Genomic DNA, 17,042 nt, shown 5'->3' with positions numbered 1-17,042 from the left:
AGGAAGAAGCAGTTCTCAAACTAAGAACTGCCACTACTAAGTACTGCATGAAAGAATGCTCCAAATCACTAATAAGGGAAATGCAAATCATGATGACCTTGAGGTTTCAGCTCACACCAAGGAAACGCAAAGATGACAAAGCATGTCAATATTAGAAGAGTTGGAGAAACATAGGCACACTAAAGCATTGTTGGTGGAACTGCAGATTGGACTAACCAATCCGGAAAACAATTTGAAAATATCCTAGGGAGTGAAGAAAATGTCTGTATCCTTTGACTCAGTGATTCCACTGCTAGGCAAATATCCCAAGAAGGTCAATAACAAAAGAAAGGCTCTATATACACCACGATATTTATTGCAACACTTTTCACGGTAGCAAAGATTTGGAAACAAAAGTAGATGCCCTTCATTTGGGGAATGGTTAAGCAACCTGTGGTATACAGTGTAATGGAATTTCACCGTGCTTATCAAGTTCATTCTGAAATGGTTTTGTGAGTCAGGGAGCATAAGAATCCATGACATGTTGGGCTATGGGTAGTTTGAATGAATGAATGAAACATTAATTAAGCACTATTTGCAAAGCACCATGCTAAGCTCTAGGAATACAAATAGAAAAAGCAAGACAGTCTCTGTCCTGAAGGATCTCCCATTCTCATGGAGGAAACAACACATGTGGAAGGTTTCACTTGCAAGTCAGATGGAAAGGTCTCATAGTCCTTAGAGTGTGGTGCCCCTTCCATATGATTTCCACTGATAAAATCATATCCGTTTCTGATGTTGAACCGTTTGACGATGCCAAGGACTTGGAGTATTAAGAACTCTATTTTCCGGGTCATCAGCAGCTGTGCCTGTACCACCTGCTGGAGTGGTTGCCAGGTTGCATCTCCATCTCCACAGGGTCAGGGTTGTCCTTCCCAGGATAATGGTTATGGCCACTGACCTGGGAACATTGCTATTCCCAAGGCTCTTAGGTTCGAAAGTCCTGGACTGTCTCCATCAGGATCTGAGGGGAGAATAAGGTAAGGTGGTGGTGGAGATTTGAACTCCCAGGTGCACCGTGCCACCTGTCTTTCTAATGCCTGGATGCTTCAGTTGCATTGGCTTGTCTGCTCTGTGGGTGGTAGCTGGTTGGCTGTTAGTGGGTCTGGCTGGCACATCCTTTGAAGAAGTTGCTTCCCCAGATGCCAGCTATGAGGGCTGGGCTAGAAGCAGGACTGGTGGTTTGGGGGCTGCTGCCACTCCCGAGGTTTTTACACTTATCTGCCTGTTGGTAGCTGTTGGTTAGCAGCTACAGCTGGTAGTGATGAAGATGGTGGGCCCTTTCTCCACACTGATGACTGTGGGGGCTGGGCTAGAAGCAGGTTTGGTGGTTTAGAAGGCATTGCTATTTCCAAAGCTCTTGAGGACATGGTCCTAAACTGGTGCCATCAGGGTCTGGGGGAAGAGGATGATTAAGGTCGTGGTGGTGGTTTTATTTGCCTGGCTTTTTTGCCTCTCATCACCCCCTGAGGGTGCCCTGAGTTCTGCTGGGTACAGGATCTTGGCAGTTTTGTTGGTACAATGTCCTACTGGCCTAGAGCTGCCTTTAGATCAAACCTTGATAGAATGACAGTGGAAAAAGAGGTCACTTAGGTAGTATAGAAGTAGACATCTCTATTCAGATGATGAGATTGGGTCTGGTGCTACCACCAAATGATTCTAGGAATCACCAGAACAACTAACAAAGGAACTCTAATTGACGTTGTATCTGAATAGCAGTTTTAAGCCCATAGCAATCTTTATATATTATTTCTTTTAAATACATATGTATTTTATTTTCCCCTAATTATGTGTTAAAACAATTTTTTCACATTTGTATTTTTTAAGTTGTGAGTTCCAAATTCTATTCCTCCCTCCCTTCCTTCCCCTTTTCTCCCCCCACCAAGACAGTAAGCAATCAGAAACAGGTTATGCATGTGCAATCATGTAAAACATTTCCATATTAGTAATTTTGTGCAAGAAGACTCGAATTAAAAAAAGAATGAAAAAAAGTGAAAATTAGCATGTTTCAGTCTATATTCAGACAATATCAGTTCTTTCTGTGGAGGCGGATATGTGCTTCATCCATTAGTCTTTTGGGATGGTCTTGGATAATTTTATTGATGAGAATAGCTAAGTCATTCACAGTTCTTCATCGTGCAAAATTGCTGTTACTGTGTACAATGTTCTCCTGCTTCTGCTCATTTCATTCTGCATCAGTTCATGTCTTTCCAGGTCTTTCTGAAATCACCCTGCTTGTCATTTCTCATAGCACAATAATATCACAATCACATACAATAGTATGTTTAGCCATCTCCAATTGATAGGCATCCCTTCGATTTCCAATTCTTAGACACCACAAAAAACTGCTATAAATTTTTTTTTTGTAAAAATAGATCCCTTTCCCTTTTTAAAAATGTCTTTGGGATATAGACCTAGCAGTGGTACAATCTCTATTAATTAAAACAGAATTCTGAAGCCTGGTATAAACAGACCTAGAAACACTAACATTAGTTTAAATTTAAGTGGGTTCTCAATTAACTCCTTTTTCTTTAACAAAGTCTGTCTTTTTCATATTCTTTGCAGCCATAATTAATGCTGAAAAAAGATCAGGTATTTATATGACAAATGTTAAATATGAACAGGAAACTATTTAGAGCCCTTTGCGGTATCCTGTAGGATGTGTGTAATTCACTTAGCTATGTGTTGATTTACGTAATGTTTGATTTATGTTCCATATATATATAAGAATACTAACAACTAAGGCACCATTATTGCATTCATAACTAATGACCAGAAACTAATGCAAATTATAATTTTAGTGATAAAACCATGAACTCCTGTTCTACTTCAACAGAATTTTTAAAACACATGGGATTAAAAGTGAGTGTGAACTACTACTCAGATTCTTACATAAATCTGTTAATAACATGATAAAGTTATCAAATAATTCGTGTTGAAGATAGAAAATGAAAAAATGAATGTAAAAATCAGTGTTAACACTTCACATAGCCTAAAGGGAAACAATGCTGAGTCTCCGTTATATTCCAATTGTTTCTATTAACGTAATTCCTTATTTTCCATCTTAAAATATTTTTTAAAAGACAAAAAACTGTTAAAAATGGTTCTAACCAATAAAACAGACTTTGACCATGAACCAGGAATGTACTATGTGAGCGTGGTCTGAGAACCGGCTTCTCTTAAGTCTGGAGAATCATCACCAGAGCTGTGACCACCAAGTGATTTTTTCCTCCTACAATAACTCATAAAGACTGTCTACTAAGACATGGAGGGATTGTGATCTGCATTGGTAGGAGGAATGCCCATCCTAACAAAGCTGCGGCTGATTTGAAGAAGTATTATTGTTATTTGGGTGTGTGTCTTCTATCCTCTGATAGCCTGTAGTAAGCTCCTTGAGGACAAGAAATATGTCATTTTTCATCTCTGTGGAGAAAAGCACAGGCATAACCAGCCGCAGTTTGCTGGCCTTTCCTACTTCCCGACTGTTGGCTGGGGAGGGAGGCAGGAGCCTGCATTCATAGAATATGACAGAGTCACCAAGTGGTGTTGCTAGCTGGGAGAATTCTAAGAAAGAATGAAGTTTCTAGGAGATAGCAAAAAGTTTCAAGCCAGCCATAGCTGTAGTCGAATATCCCCCAATTCTGACTCTGTAGTCAACCAAAAAGTGGCTTGCTCTTCTTCACCCCTGGGGTTAGCAGACCAGAACGAGGACCGGTGTCATCACTTCTTTTCCTTGTCACTGTGCCTTTTGTGATCAGGCTCCCTGGACCTAGCATCAGTGCCCCTGGGACACATGTCGTGTCAGTATGAAGATGTCCTGATGATTTTAAGTCTACAGTATTGTGTAGAGCTCTTCCATCCCTGCCTCGGGTGCCTTAGACTGCAAAGCACCACCAAATTATCCTGTGGATGTCCTTGACTGAGAGTTTATTTCCCCGTTCCTTGTAGCCTCCTTACATCTTACTCTCTTGATCATTTTCATTTGTATCCTGTGAGCCCTCTTCAAATTGTCTGTGACACTGCTTCAATTCACTTCACCCTTCTAAGCCTCAGTTTCCTCATCTGCAAAATAGAGATAATGACACCGGTAGTACCTCCTTCACAGCGCTGTGATGATTCTGAAATGAGATCATGGCAATAAGTAGAGCACTGATGAAGCACCTGCTGTATACCTGGTACAGTTAAGTGAGGAGGATACCAAGACAAAAACAGCGCTTGCCCTCAAAGAGCTTGCATTTTAATAGGGGAGATAATACAGAAGAGGGAGCTGAAAAGGAGATGGGAGGAGGAGGAGGAGGAGGAGGGTACCCCACCCACTCCATTGTGGCAAAGTCCAAAGAGTCAGGAGCAGAGACAAGACAGGAAGGAAGAAGCTGCCCCCCACCCCCCACCCCAAGGAAACCCAGGGAGGAACTCACCAACGGGAGAAAGGGACGCTGAGTTGAGAAATGTTCTAAAGTGACAAGATCCCCTGCTCTGAGGGAAGTTCTAAGGTCAGAAGATTGCAGAATCATGGAGGTCAAGTCGGGAGAATTGGAAGCAGTGCCAAGACAGGAATGAAGCATGGCTGGTTTGGGGGCAAGGTAACGGTTATTTACAAATAACCCCTGGCTTCCATAGAACATGATCGCAGACTTTAAATCGGTGGAGAACCATCACTTGTTATTACAATAGAGCAAGAAGAGACTTAGATTTCAAAAAAAAAGAGGCCTAAGATCAAATCCCACACCTGACATTTACTGTGCCTGGGAAGGTCAGCTCACCTTTCTGATCCTCAGCTGCTTCATCAATAAAGTGGGAATAATAATATTTGCACTGTGAGGAAAGTGCTCTGCAAGCATTAAAAGTACTGTGAACATGTGATGATTTAGGATTCCTCTGAAGCTGAACCCCAGCCTGGGAACTGTCTGGTCAGTGTTTAGTATAAGGGGAAAAATTACATCCTCTTTGCTTCATATTAGGCTCATACTTATGTATGCCAATATTATGTTTGAATTTTACTTTTCAGCAGGCTTGCTGCATTTTGTGCATGTGCAGACCTATAATTTTGTCATTGTAGGGAGTTTCCGTGTAAAGAAATCCCTTCTACCAATGCGGATCATCATCTTCTCTGCGAGGCCAGTAGTAGAGAGTTGCTTCGGGGCACTGAGTGGTTGAGTGACTTTCCTGGGGTCACACAGCAAGTATATGGAAGAGGAGGCACTTGATGCCAGCTCTTAAGCCTGCCCTCTTTCCAATGATTCATTAGAAACCCCAAGATCCATTTTTAGTCATGCGTGCATATAGTCCTCTGATCAACGCAGTTTCAACAATTCGGTTAAAAAACACTTTGTGTAAGGCATTGTGCTAGGCCCTAGAGCCGGGGTGGGGAACCTGGGGCCTCGAGGCTACGTGTGACCCTCTAGGTCCTCAAGTGTGGCCCTTTGACTGAATCCAAACTTCACAGAACAAATCCCCTTAATAAAAGGATTTGGTCTGTAAAACTTGGACTCCATCAAAAGGTGGAACCCAAGAACTTAGAAGGCCACGTGTGGCCTTGAGCCCCCAGGTCCCCCACCCCTGATCTAGGGATAGGTAGAGTGATAGAATACAAGCCGTGCTCATCCTCAAGAAGTTTCCAATCCCTATCAGTACTATTTGTACAATCCTGCCCTCACCCCTTTTGAATTGCTTTATTATTTTCTCACCACTTGGAATTTAGAGCTGGAAAAAAACCTTTAAGATAATCCAGACCAACTTTTCATTTTATGGATGAGAAAATAAAGCCTAGAGAAGTGAAATGACCCCTGTGAATTGTCATCGTTATTTTAAATTCCATCATAATCTCCTCTTCTTAGATCAGTGTCATTTACAGACTTAAGAAGTATATACTCATTTTGACGAGAAGTTTTAGCACTACTGGGAGGAAGCCTGAGCCCTGAATTTGATTGATTGATAACAGGGCTTTGAAATGTTACAAATAAAGATTCCCTTACCATTTGGCCTGAGTTGCCACCTGAGCATAATTGTAAATAAGAGAAAATCTTTCAGGGGCTCTTCAAATCAAAAAGTTCAATTAGTGTATTTGATATCTGTGAATGATATACTAAACATTAAAAAATAGCTTGTTATTTATTTGATGTGTAAGCATTTTATTCAACATTCAGCGAAATTGCACATTTTTACAAAAGCTTATTTCAAGGCCGTTCTTTCATCACTTTCTATTTGTTCACCCCCTCCAAAGCAACCGTGCCCTTGCTCGACTAAGCGAACGTATGCATCTGGAATTGCAACATAAAGGTCCCCAAACAGTGCTTGAGAAACGAGGATTTATACTTAATGTGTTACAGGTGGTTTCTTACGAGAAATACTGATTTGGTGTGTCCCTCAAGTGATAAATTTCTAAATTATTCTCAAATTATGTTTCTGTTCTAAGAGTTTACTGTAGTTCATTTTTCTTTCTTAGTCCTGCATATACGTTGCCAACTAATTCTTTTTGCCTTGTGTTTACAAGAGCAAAGTCATCATTAAAAATCCTAGTCGAAATAGATGCATATGAAGCAAAGTCCAGTAACAGGATTTCCTGCTATTAAAACCTCATAAGTTATTTAGACAAAACTGTAACAGATTGTGCAGCATGTTCTAGGGCACTTCTGGTTAAAAAATTAAAATCATACCACTATAAAAACAAATAGGAATTTAATGGATGAAACTCTCTCAGATGTAAATTGTGCCAAAATAAGCAACTACTGTAGATTTGAACATGCGATATATTACGTTGATTTTTGAGCTGTTGACTAGCAGCCAGTTTCTGTCCTTTGTAAATTTTGGTTTCAGTTTCTAACTTTTTTCACTTCACAATTAAATGAAGGCACTATCCTGCCCCGTGGGTCCATTTAACCTTCATTTTTACCTAATTCAAGCTTTAATATATAAAATCCAGCAGCAACCCAAAAATGAATAGAGGTAGGAAGGTTCATCTATCTCTAAAACTTTGATGTGACACTGAAAACATTTTCTGTTGATTCAAGTGTAAAGAGTTATTGTGTGGCAGTGATACAGCAGGGCTGAAGTCTTGGCACACCTGCCAGATGGTGGCATCCAGGCTTGAGAGATTTTTGCCTTTCAGGGCTCTTCCTGCTATTGCATGGACTGGATGCAATGCAACTTAGAAAGAAGTCTGAGCCTGTAAGTGGTGATAACTGGATTTTAAAAATAATATGGGAGATCATGCTTTAAAATAAGCAGAAGGCCAGACACCTCTGTGTTCAGTGCTAGAGCCACACTGCTTCTGGTCAGTGACCATGGAGGCGAGCTGTGGTTTCCTGGTTGCTCCTCTTCTTTCACTCACATCGATTCCCCCAAGCAGTGGGGTTGGGGTTTTGGTCTGTTTTGTTTGTCCTTTTTAAGTTCTAGGTCCAGGCAGGGTGGTCTCTAACCGAGGAGGTAAAGCTCTGGGCATCCCAGTGTCGAAGAATCCAGGCCAGATGCTGCAACCAATACAGCAGAGAAAAGCTGAGGAGCAGGGGAACAGAATACCCCGACCAGCGGGGTTTTGGACTTGAATTTGGTTGTTAGTGATGTTCTGAAGGAACTGAGCTGGGGGAGTCTCTGTTCTTCTGTTACCGGCTCCAGCTCCCCCAATTCTGATCTCCCATTTTAAGAGGCCAGCAGTTAGCACCCCAGTTCCATTTAAGCAGTTACCATCAGATTGGCTCACGTCTAATATAGGGTTGAAAGATTCGTGGCCAGAGGCAGAGTACTCCTAACAAAGGCTAAGAAGAATGTTTTTCCTAGATGTCTAATCAAAAGGGTTTTATACTAAAAAGTACGGGAGAAGGATAAGACTACATATATACATATGCGTATCTGTGTCTGTGTGTATGCATATATGTATATATACACACACATAGATACATACAGACATACAGACATTATATATGTATGTTATACATACATTCTCCAAGTATGGAGAATAGCCACAAAGCAGAATAGCAGTTGGAATATCATACATAGGAGACAAAACCAAAAAAGAAGTCAGAAATGAAAGCCGTGACCTCACATACCCAAAGTTTGGGGACCAAGAGTCCCAATGCAAGGAGGTAAGTTTGAAGTCATGGATAAAGCTGAGACTTGGTAAGATGGAAGCCATGACTGGACTGGGTGGTATGCCTTATTCAAAAGAAATAAGATAGGAAAAAGAGGAGTAAGATTGCCTTATATATTAAGAAGGTAGACTCACGCAAGGAAATTCAGGCACCTAAGAGAGAAAACATGATGAAGAGCATTTGGGTGAAGGTTAAAAGAAGGAGAAACAGGATTGATTTTGATCACTGGAGCATGCTACAGACCATCTGGATAAAAAGGGGAAATAGATGAGGAGTATGGGAAAGAGCATGCCATGAGAGACTTCAGTTATCCAGACTCCTGCTGGAGCTCTCTGCTAAAGCAAAGCAGTTAATAATTTCTTGACTTGCTTTACTGGTCATTTCACGCTTTGACATATGGGAAACCAACAAGGAAAAGTCCTATTTAGGCCCCGATTCTCACTAACAGAGAGGACCTGGGCACTAGGTTGATGGGATCATGATAACTTACAACAGAGAAAAGGCAGAGGTACTTCATTCCTAGTTTGTTTTGTTTTCTCTGTAAAGGAGAAGGATTTTTATATTGAAAATGACAGTACACAAATGACTCCTCAGGAGCTGATGCATAAGAGAAATGAGGAGACTATAAGAAAGCACATAGCTGTTCTTTTTTTTTTTATTATTATATTTGTATTTTGTTAAACATTCTCCAATTACATTTTAAAGCAGCTAGATGACATAATGCATAAAGCACTAAGCCTGGAGTCAGGAAAACTCATCTTTATGAGTTCAAATCTGGCCTCAAACACTGTGTAATCCTGGGCAAGTCATTCAATGCTGTTTGCCTCAGTTTCCTCATCTGTCAAATGAGCTGGAGAAGGAAATGCAAACCACTCTAGTGTCTTTGCCAAGAAAACTCCCAAATGAGGGGCAGCTAGGTTGACAGAGCAGTAACCCTGGAGTCAGAAGGATCTAAGTTCAAATCTGCCCTCAGACACTTACATATAACTGTTCTTAATGAATTCAGAGATAGCCTGCTCTCTGACTAACTAAATCCTTGGGGGCTGAGGAGACTTCAAAGGCACTTGAGAGCTGACTTCAACTATTTGAAAGGTCGTCGTATGAAATTGTGACTAGACTTGTTCCCGTTGGCCCCAGGGGGTGGAACTGGGAGCAATGAGTAGAAATTATAAAGAGATTTCGGCCCAAAGTGGGGGGGTGGGAGGGGACAAATCCTAACGATGACAGTTAGCCAGAAGTGGAGTGGGTTGCCTAGAGATGTGATAGATTTCCCTTTCTTGGAGGTTTTCAAGCAGAGGCTGGAGGTCCACTTAGTGTCTGTGTTCTAGTGAGGATTCCTTTCATATGTGGATGAGATTAGATGTTCACTAAAGTTCCTTCCAACACTCAAATTCTCTGATTCTGCAATGAATCTGGCCCCAAATTGGATAGGAGAAAGGAGCTAGTCTAGATTGCATTTGGGACATTGTTCAGTACTCTTAACGATTGCAGGAAGTTTCCCAGTGCAAAGCTTCATCTTTTTAACACATTTGTTTTCCTGGGGATTCTGTATGGAATCAAAGCTTAGAAAATCATGGTCTCTGAGGTCTCACATTAAGAAATCACTTCTTTGCCCATTTCCTGTCTGTACCTGGGAATGAAGCTTGGAACAAGTTCAATCCCGTCTAAGGGACTCTCGAAAGTCTTCTCCAGTACCATAATTCGAAAACGTCAATTCTGTGGTGTTCAGCTTTCCTTATCATCCAACTCTCACAGCCATACATTACTATTGGAAAAACCGTAGTTTTGCTTATATGGACTTTTGTGGTCAAGATGATGTCTCTGATTTTTAGATTTGCCATAGCTTTCCTTCCAAGGAGCAAGGTCTTTTAATTTCATGGCTGCAGTTGCCATCTGTAGTGATCTTTGAATCCAAGAATATAAAATCTGACACCGCTTCTATTTCTTCTCCCTTTATTTGCCAGGAAGTGATGGGACCAGTTGCCAAGATCTTAGGTTTTTTTTCTTTTTATGTTAAGCTTCAAGTCAGCTATTATACTCTCCTCTTTCTCCTTCATCAAGAGTCTTCTTAATTCAGAAATGATGAGCAGGCTGACTTCAGAAAAACCTGGAAAGACTTACATGAACTGATGCTGAGTGAGGTGAGCAGAACCAGGAAAACATTGTATATAATAACAGCAACATTATGTGATGATTAACTTTGATAAACTCACCTCTTCTTAGCAATGCAAGGATTTAAGACAAGTCCAAAAGATTCATGATGGAAAATGCTATTCGCATCCAGAAAAAGAACTATGGAGTCTGAATGCAGATCAAAGCATACTCTTTGTTCTCTCTCTTTCTCTTTCTCTCTGTCTCTCCTTTTTTTTTTTTTTTGGTTTCTTCTTTCTCATGGTTCCTCCCATTGGTCCTAATTCTTCTTCACGTGACTAATGTGAAAACATGTTTAATATGAATGTATATATAAAGCCTGTATCAGATTACACACCATCTTTGAGTGGAGAGAGGGGAGGAAGAGAGAATTTCGAACTCAAAATCTTATGGAAGTGAATGTTGAAAACTAAAAATCAATAATTTTTTAAAAAATCTTCTTAATTCCTCTTCACTTTCTGCCATCAGAGCGGTATTGTCTGCATATCTGAGATTGTTAATATTTCTCCCAGTAACCTTAATTCCAGTTTTTTATTTATCCAGCCTGGCATCTCACGTGATGTACTCTGCATATAAGTTAAATAAATAAGGTGACAATATACAGCCTTGTTGTACTCCTTTTCCAATCTTAAACCAATCAGTTGTTCCATGTTTGGTTCTAACTGTTGCTTTTTAACCCACAGGTTCCTCAGGGGACAAGTAAGATGATCTAGTACTCCCATTCCTTTGAGGACTTGCCATGTTTGGTTATGATCCTCACAGTCAAAGGCTTTAGAATAGTCAATGAAGCAGAAATGGATGTCTTTCTGGAACTCTCTTGCTTTCTCTATAAGTGAATAAATATTGGCAATTTGGTTTCTACTTCCTCTGCCTCTTCAAAAACAAGCCTGTTGGTAATTCTTGGTTCACTAATTGCTAAAGCCTAGCTTACAAAATCTTAACCATAACCTTGCTGGTGTGAAATGAGCACCATTGTTTAGTAATTTGAACATTCCTTGGCATCGCCCTTCTTTAAGACTGGGATGTAAATGAATCTTTTCCAGTCCAGTGGATTGTAAGGGATATCATTGGAAAAATGGGTGAATAGACAAGCAGGTGAGCCATTTATGTAGCAAAAGCAAGGGATGACAGATGAATAAATAAATGAAAAAATTATTGAGTGCTTACTATGTGTCAACCCTTGTGTTAAGTACTGGAAATACAAATACAAAAGCAAGACAGTCCCTGCCTTCAGTGAATTTGTGTTCTGATGAAGAAGACAACATACTTCCATTCGTCTCACATTTCTACTGATTCATTGTCCAAATGAGTTTCACTGGTATAAATGGCCATTCTCCACTCTAGGATGTGTATCAAGGCATCTGTAATTCTTTTTCTTTTGGTTAGAGTTAGGCTCCAATTAGCGCAAGTTAAGAATCCCATGAAGTTGTTACATTTTTTGAATTTGCACTGCATATTTCCATTTGGTTGGAACCATTTACCATATTTTATATAATTCTAACTTTGAATAGTGTAAATTCAAACACATGAGACCACATCACACAATTCAATATTTTCATGAATCAGGACCTTGCTATAATTCCAAGCCCCAACCTGAGACAACATTTCTGGCAAAACATCTTAGTGTTAGATTTTTCTCTATCTCTTTCCTTGGGATATTTTCCCCCTCAGTTGTTTTCCTCTAACTGGATTTCCAGTAAGTACCATGAGACTAACAATGGCTGGTGGTTACCCCAGTTTATAAAGACAAAGTAATTTAAAATAATGAAAGGTAAACAAACTCCCCCACTGTATGCCCAGAGGATGAGGCTTCAGGATCCCATAAAGGAATTCAGAGAGGGAAAGAACTTAGGGGATTTCCTCCCTTCTTGGGGGTCCACAGCCTTGGGGGAGGGGAATTTCAGGAATACAAACTCTACAAGTAGAATCAAGTCGCTTTCCTTTAGTCTGCTTCCTTGGATGGCCCGGGACCAGTGAGGCTCCTTAACCAAACAACGTTCCCTGGGTTAGGGCCTTGACAATCAATGCAAGCAGCGTTGTCGCCAACATTCATTTCCATTAACACTCTTCTGAGCTAGAGTTGGAGCTAAGCAACAAGATATACTCAGAATTCATCATTTGAGAGATGATACTGGTCATGTTTTTCTTTACTTGCTCCATCTTTAGAGAATCCAAAACACAAGTCAAGAAGCAGACATGATACAGGGATTCTGTGGGGCCATTCCTAGCAGAGTTGTATGTGTGTAATAGGAATGCTTTATGTTGGTGCCACTGAGATATCTGTTCTAGCCTCAGTGTCCCTAACTTGTTCAGCAGTGTCCAGCTCTAATCTTTAGGCTGTGGGTCCCCTTGAGTGCAGCTGGGCATAGTTCTAGGCTTCTTGGTGCCAGCCAAACCCACATCTCTTAGAATGGTATTTTTTCAAAGTTTCTACCTTAGTCCAAATGGATCCTGGAGGGAAGACCATACAGTAAGAAATAGTTTCTTACAATACTTTAGCATCCATGGGCCCTTTCTTGTTCCTGAATGGGCATGCCTGTGTATATGTTGTGAAATGGTCAGTCACCGCCAAAATAAGCCTGATGTCCTCACTATTTCCTTTCAGCAGTGGAAGATCAATGGAGAGAAATTCTAAGGGTTTGTTCTTGCTTGTATATATATGAAGGCTAGCAGGCTCAGCAGATAAAATGCTGGACTTGGTGTCAGTCAACAAGCATTTAAGTACTTCTATGTGCCAGACACTGTGCTCAGCTCTGGGGAGACAAAGAAAGGCAAAGACACGGTCTCCGCCTTCAAGGAGCTCACATTCTAACAGGAGAGACAACTTACAAATAACTATGTGTGTACAAAATATGTATAATGTTAGCACTATATACTTCCCTTTAATGAGAAATGACATTGCAGAGGGAAGATGCCCACAAGGGGTGGAAGATGGAGGTGTTGGTGAAAAGCCTTCCTTTAGAAGATGGAATTTTGGCTGAATCTCAGATGAAACCTGGGAAGCTTAGGGTCATGGGTCAGGAGTGAGAGCATCACAGGTATGCACAGGAAATCTGAGTTCAAATCCTGCCAAAGACATTTAGTGGTGACCCTGGGCAAATCACTTAAACTCCCTTGGCCTTAGTTTCCTCATTGGCCTTACCCCACAGGATCAAATGACATAATACATGTAAAACAGGTTGCAAACTTTAAGGAGATATACACATGTTAGCTATTATATGTTCCAAATACATGGCACGAGCTGATGATACTTTTCTTTGCCCACAGCAAACACAAGTCTCACACTTTTTTTTTTTGGCTAGGAAATGGGGTTAAGTGACTTGCCCAGGGTCACACAGCTAGTAAGTGTTATGTGTCTGAAGTCCAATTTGAACTCAGGTCCTCCTGAATCCAGGGCTGGTGCTCTATCCACTGCGCCACCTAGCTGCCCCTAGTCTCACACTTAGTGACTGGCAGTGATCTTTGGCCAACCATTGTTTCCTTATTAGTCCCAGGATCCTCTCTTGACCCAGATATCAGAGTTATGTAAGGACTTCCAGGCTGTTGCATGATGTGCTCTGGGAGCACCAATCCTCCCTGAATACCATGTGTGCCTCAGTGACAGTCTAGTCCAGCTTCCATCATTGCCCCAACAGAAGAATACCTTCAGGGGACTGATACTTCCCCTCGCATGGTTGCTTCCCTTGGTGGCTTGTATCACTTCCTACATCCTTCATCAGCACTCTGTTCTCACCATTGATCATCTCCACATGACTGAGGCAGAGGAGGTTGGTTCGGTGAAGGAAGGTTCACGTAGGCTGCTGGTGGAAATATCAAACTCTCAGCTATCCTCCTACTTAGCTGTAGTCCAGCTCCCTTGGTGTCGTGGCTGGCCACCACTCCTCCCTTGGTGTTGTGTGGCCTTTGAAACAGGTCTCTGCGATCATATGATTCTCCCCCAGTCAGTAGTATATGTCGAATTCATAGTTGGTTAACATTATGCTGATCTCTGGCATACACCCTCTGATTTGGCACTGATAAGAATAGGTCAATGGAGGGGGCGGTGGCAAAGTGGTGCAGTGGATAGAGTACTGGCCCTGAAGTCAGGAGGACCTCAGTTCAAACCTGGCCTCAGATCAAATACACACCACACACACACACACACACACACACACACACACACACACAAAGAATAGGTCAATGGGGCGAAGGATTTAAAAATCAAGAGGGTGAACAACCCAGATAAGTATGGTAAAGAAGCAGGCAGTGTCGTCATTCTCTATCCTGAGGAAATCAAGCCTCAGAGCCATTTTAACCATGAATATGGTGAACCTCTTGGAAGCAAAAGCCACATGGGACATAGTCAAAGCTGTACAATGTGGAATATACGAATGCTGAAGAGATTTGGTTGATACAGGTTTTAATGTGAGGCAACCAGACAAAAAAATGCTTCTCCATTGCACTGACACCAATAACAGAATAGACCTAGCGAAATATTACATATTGAAAGGTGCTTTGTGGATCAGGAGGCAGCTGGGTTGCTTAGTGGATAGAATGTTGGGTCTGGACTCAGGAAGACCTAAGTTCAAATCCAGCCTCAGATACTTACTAGCTCTGTGACCTTGGGCAAGTCACTTAACCTCTGTTTGCCATAACCTGCTGGAGAAGGAAATGACAAACCACTCCAGTATACTTGCTAAAAAAAATCCCATGGACAGTATGGTCCTCAGGGTCACAAAGAGTCAGACACGATTGAATAACAACAACGAAATTGTGTATCAACTAGAGGAGACCTAAATTCAACTGTACTCCACTGTGTCACAAGATAAGGCCATTTATCAATGGTCCTACGACTTCTAAAGTATGGTTAGATCCTTCATTAATTGACAGAGAAAGATGTAGCTATATTCACCTGGCTTCCTCGTTTGGATATATTTTACTGTTGCTCATCTGATAGCAAAAGGACGGAATGTCGATATGATGAACCTTTTAATATGGCCAGCCTGCAGGCCATATAGTGTGGATCTAACTTGACTGCTTTCAACATGTAATGTTTCTATTAATATTGGTGACAAATATCAAAAAACACTGTGCTACATTCTTCAATAATAGCAGGAAATAGCTTAGTCATTCATCTTCTAGATGCTGAAGCTCCTTTTGATGTCCAGAATATCAAAGGGGACTCATCCCTTGATTTGGCAAATAAAAAATGCTTGGATGTGATCAATTACTTATAAGAGGCAAGATAGGCAAAAGGATATGACAGTTTGTCTTTCTTCAGAAAGGTAAAGGATGATAAAGAATTTCAGTAGAAGGTAATGCTCAGAAATCCTTTCTTAGTTATTTGGCTGGTTGGGTTTATAATAGGCCTAGATATTGATTCTTGGATCATTAAAGGGCTAATGTATAATAGTGTCTGGGCTATGGTCCAGTTTCTTTCAAAATCAGTTTTTGATCTCTCACAGTACATTGCCATTTGGAATATATTTGGCAACCCAATTTTGGACATATGTGATATGGTTCTTCTGGTTTTCAAATATATCAATGGATTATTGTCAGTCCACACTTGCAACTTTGCTCCCCATTAATAAACCCTTTGAATTTCCAAGTAAAAAACTCTAGCTTCAAGAACTCCAAAATCCAAGAATCCCTAGTGTTTAACACAGTGTCTGGCATGTAGTAAGAACAGGATTAAAGGCTTGTGGACTGACTAACTGATTCCAAGTCCAATAGGGGGTAATGAGTTTCTCTGTCATTCAGTTCTCTGCTGGCAAATGCAGCTACTTTCTGGTTGTCATTACTGTCTTGGTCTAGGACTATTCCCAAGCCCTCCAGGATGGCATCAGTTAACATGAAATCTTTTGACTCCCTGACTTTTGATTCCTCAATTTTAGAGAATTGCTTCAAGGTCAGACCTGTGCCCTGTTTGGCAGCTCTGTGTGTCAAATGAAGAAAGCTAATCTCTTGGGTCTGTAATGAGAAAAGCAAGGGAGAAGCCAGCAATAAACAGAACAAAGGTTTAAAGGGACAAAGGTGCAAGGCAGGTCCCCCTCTCTGGTTAGTTTTAAGTTGGAGAAGTGGCCTAAAGAACACCCTTCCTGTAATATATTCTTGCCATGGCAGTGAAAGGCTATGTGAAAGGCTTTTGTACATGGGATTACAGGATCATGGGGATAAACATGGAAGGTAACTTCAGAGTTCATATAGCCCAACCCTTTCATTTTATATTTGAGGCAACTGAGGCACCTATAATCAAAGCATGTGTGTTTTTTTAAAAAATGAAAAGCATTTATTAAATACTTACTGGGTACCAAGAATGGTACTGAGCCCTAAAAATACAAATGCATGATTAGGATGTTCCATTCCTTAATTGCTCATATTCTAATGGGGGAGACAAAAAAGGAGTGGTCTATTAGCTGGTCTGGGAAGCCTCAAAGATGGTGAGGGGAACAAGAGAGACAGCTACAAATACAACGTTTTCAGAGGCAATGGTAGTAGTGATTGAAAAAGGTGGAAGCACTGGGGAAGAATATACCCATAGCAGCAGGGAGGAAAATGGCAGGGTGAAAATGAAGATGGCAGGACCCAGGGAGCGCAGAGGTAAGTGATCTAGCTCCTCCCAGGAGGGGCCTCTGGTAATCTCTTTTGGAAGATGGAGCAAGGGCAGGAGCATGGCAGGGTGGAAATCTGTGAGAGTGAAGATCTCAAACTAAGCATAAACTTGCACTTTAAAAAAACCCACCTAGTGTGTTTGTACTTTTAAAAATTGTCTAACTTCAGAGACAG

The 17,042-nt window shown here is 41.0% G+C and overlaps 1 long non-coding RNA gene and 1 pseudogene across 1 annotated transcript in view; one reads left to right on the top strand and one right to left on the bottom strand.

Moving 5' to 3' along the window:
- Positions 1-333: 333 nt before the first annotated feature.
- Positions 334-17,042, bottom strand: part of LOC144457860 (uncharacterized) — a 79,301-nt gene continuing 62,592 nt past the window's right edge. Inside the window, exon 4 of the long non-coding RNA XR_013487436.1 lies at positions 334-4,101. This is a non-coding gene — a long non-coding RNA (uncharacterized LOC144457860). The remainder of the gene's footprint in view (positions 4,102-17,042) is intronic.
- On the top strand, positions 14,027-15,878 carry LOC110209447 (palmitoyltransferase ZDHHC17 pseudogene; annotated as a pseudogene).

This window comes from Phascolarctos cinereus, unplaced genomic scaffold (genome assembly GCF_003287225.1).
Source record: "Phascolarctos cinereus isolate Bilbo 61053 unplaced genomic scaffold, phaCin_HiC Scaffold_5;HRSCAF=322, whole genome shotgun sequence".
Classification (NCBI taxonomy): domain Eukaryota; kingdom Metazoa; phylum Chordata; class Mammalia; order Diprotodontia; family Phascolarctidae; genus Phascolarctos; species Phascolarctos cinereus.
The sequence above is the reverse complement of the archived record's forward strand: the minus strand, read 5'-3'. Positions and strand labels throughout refer to the sequence as shown.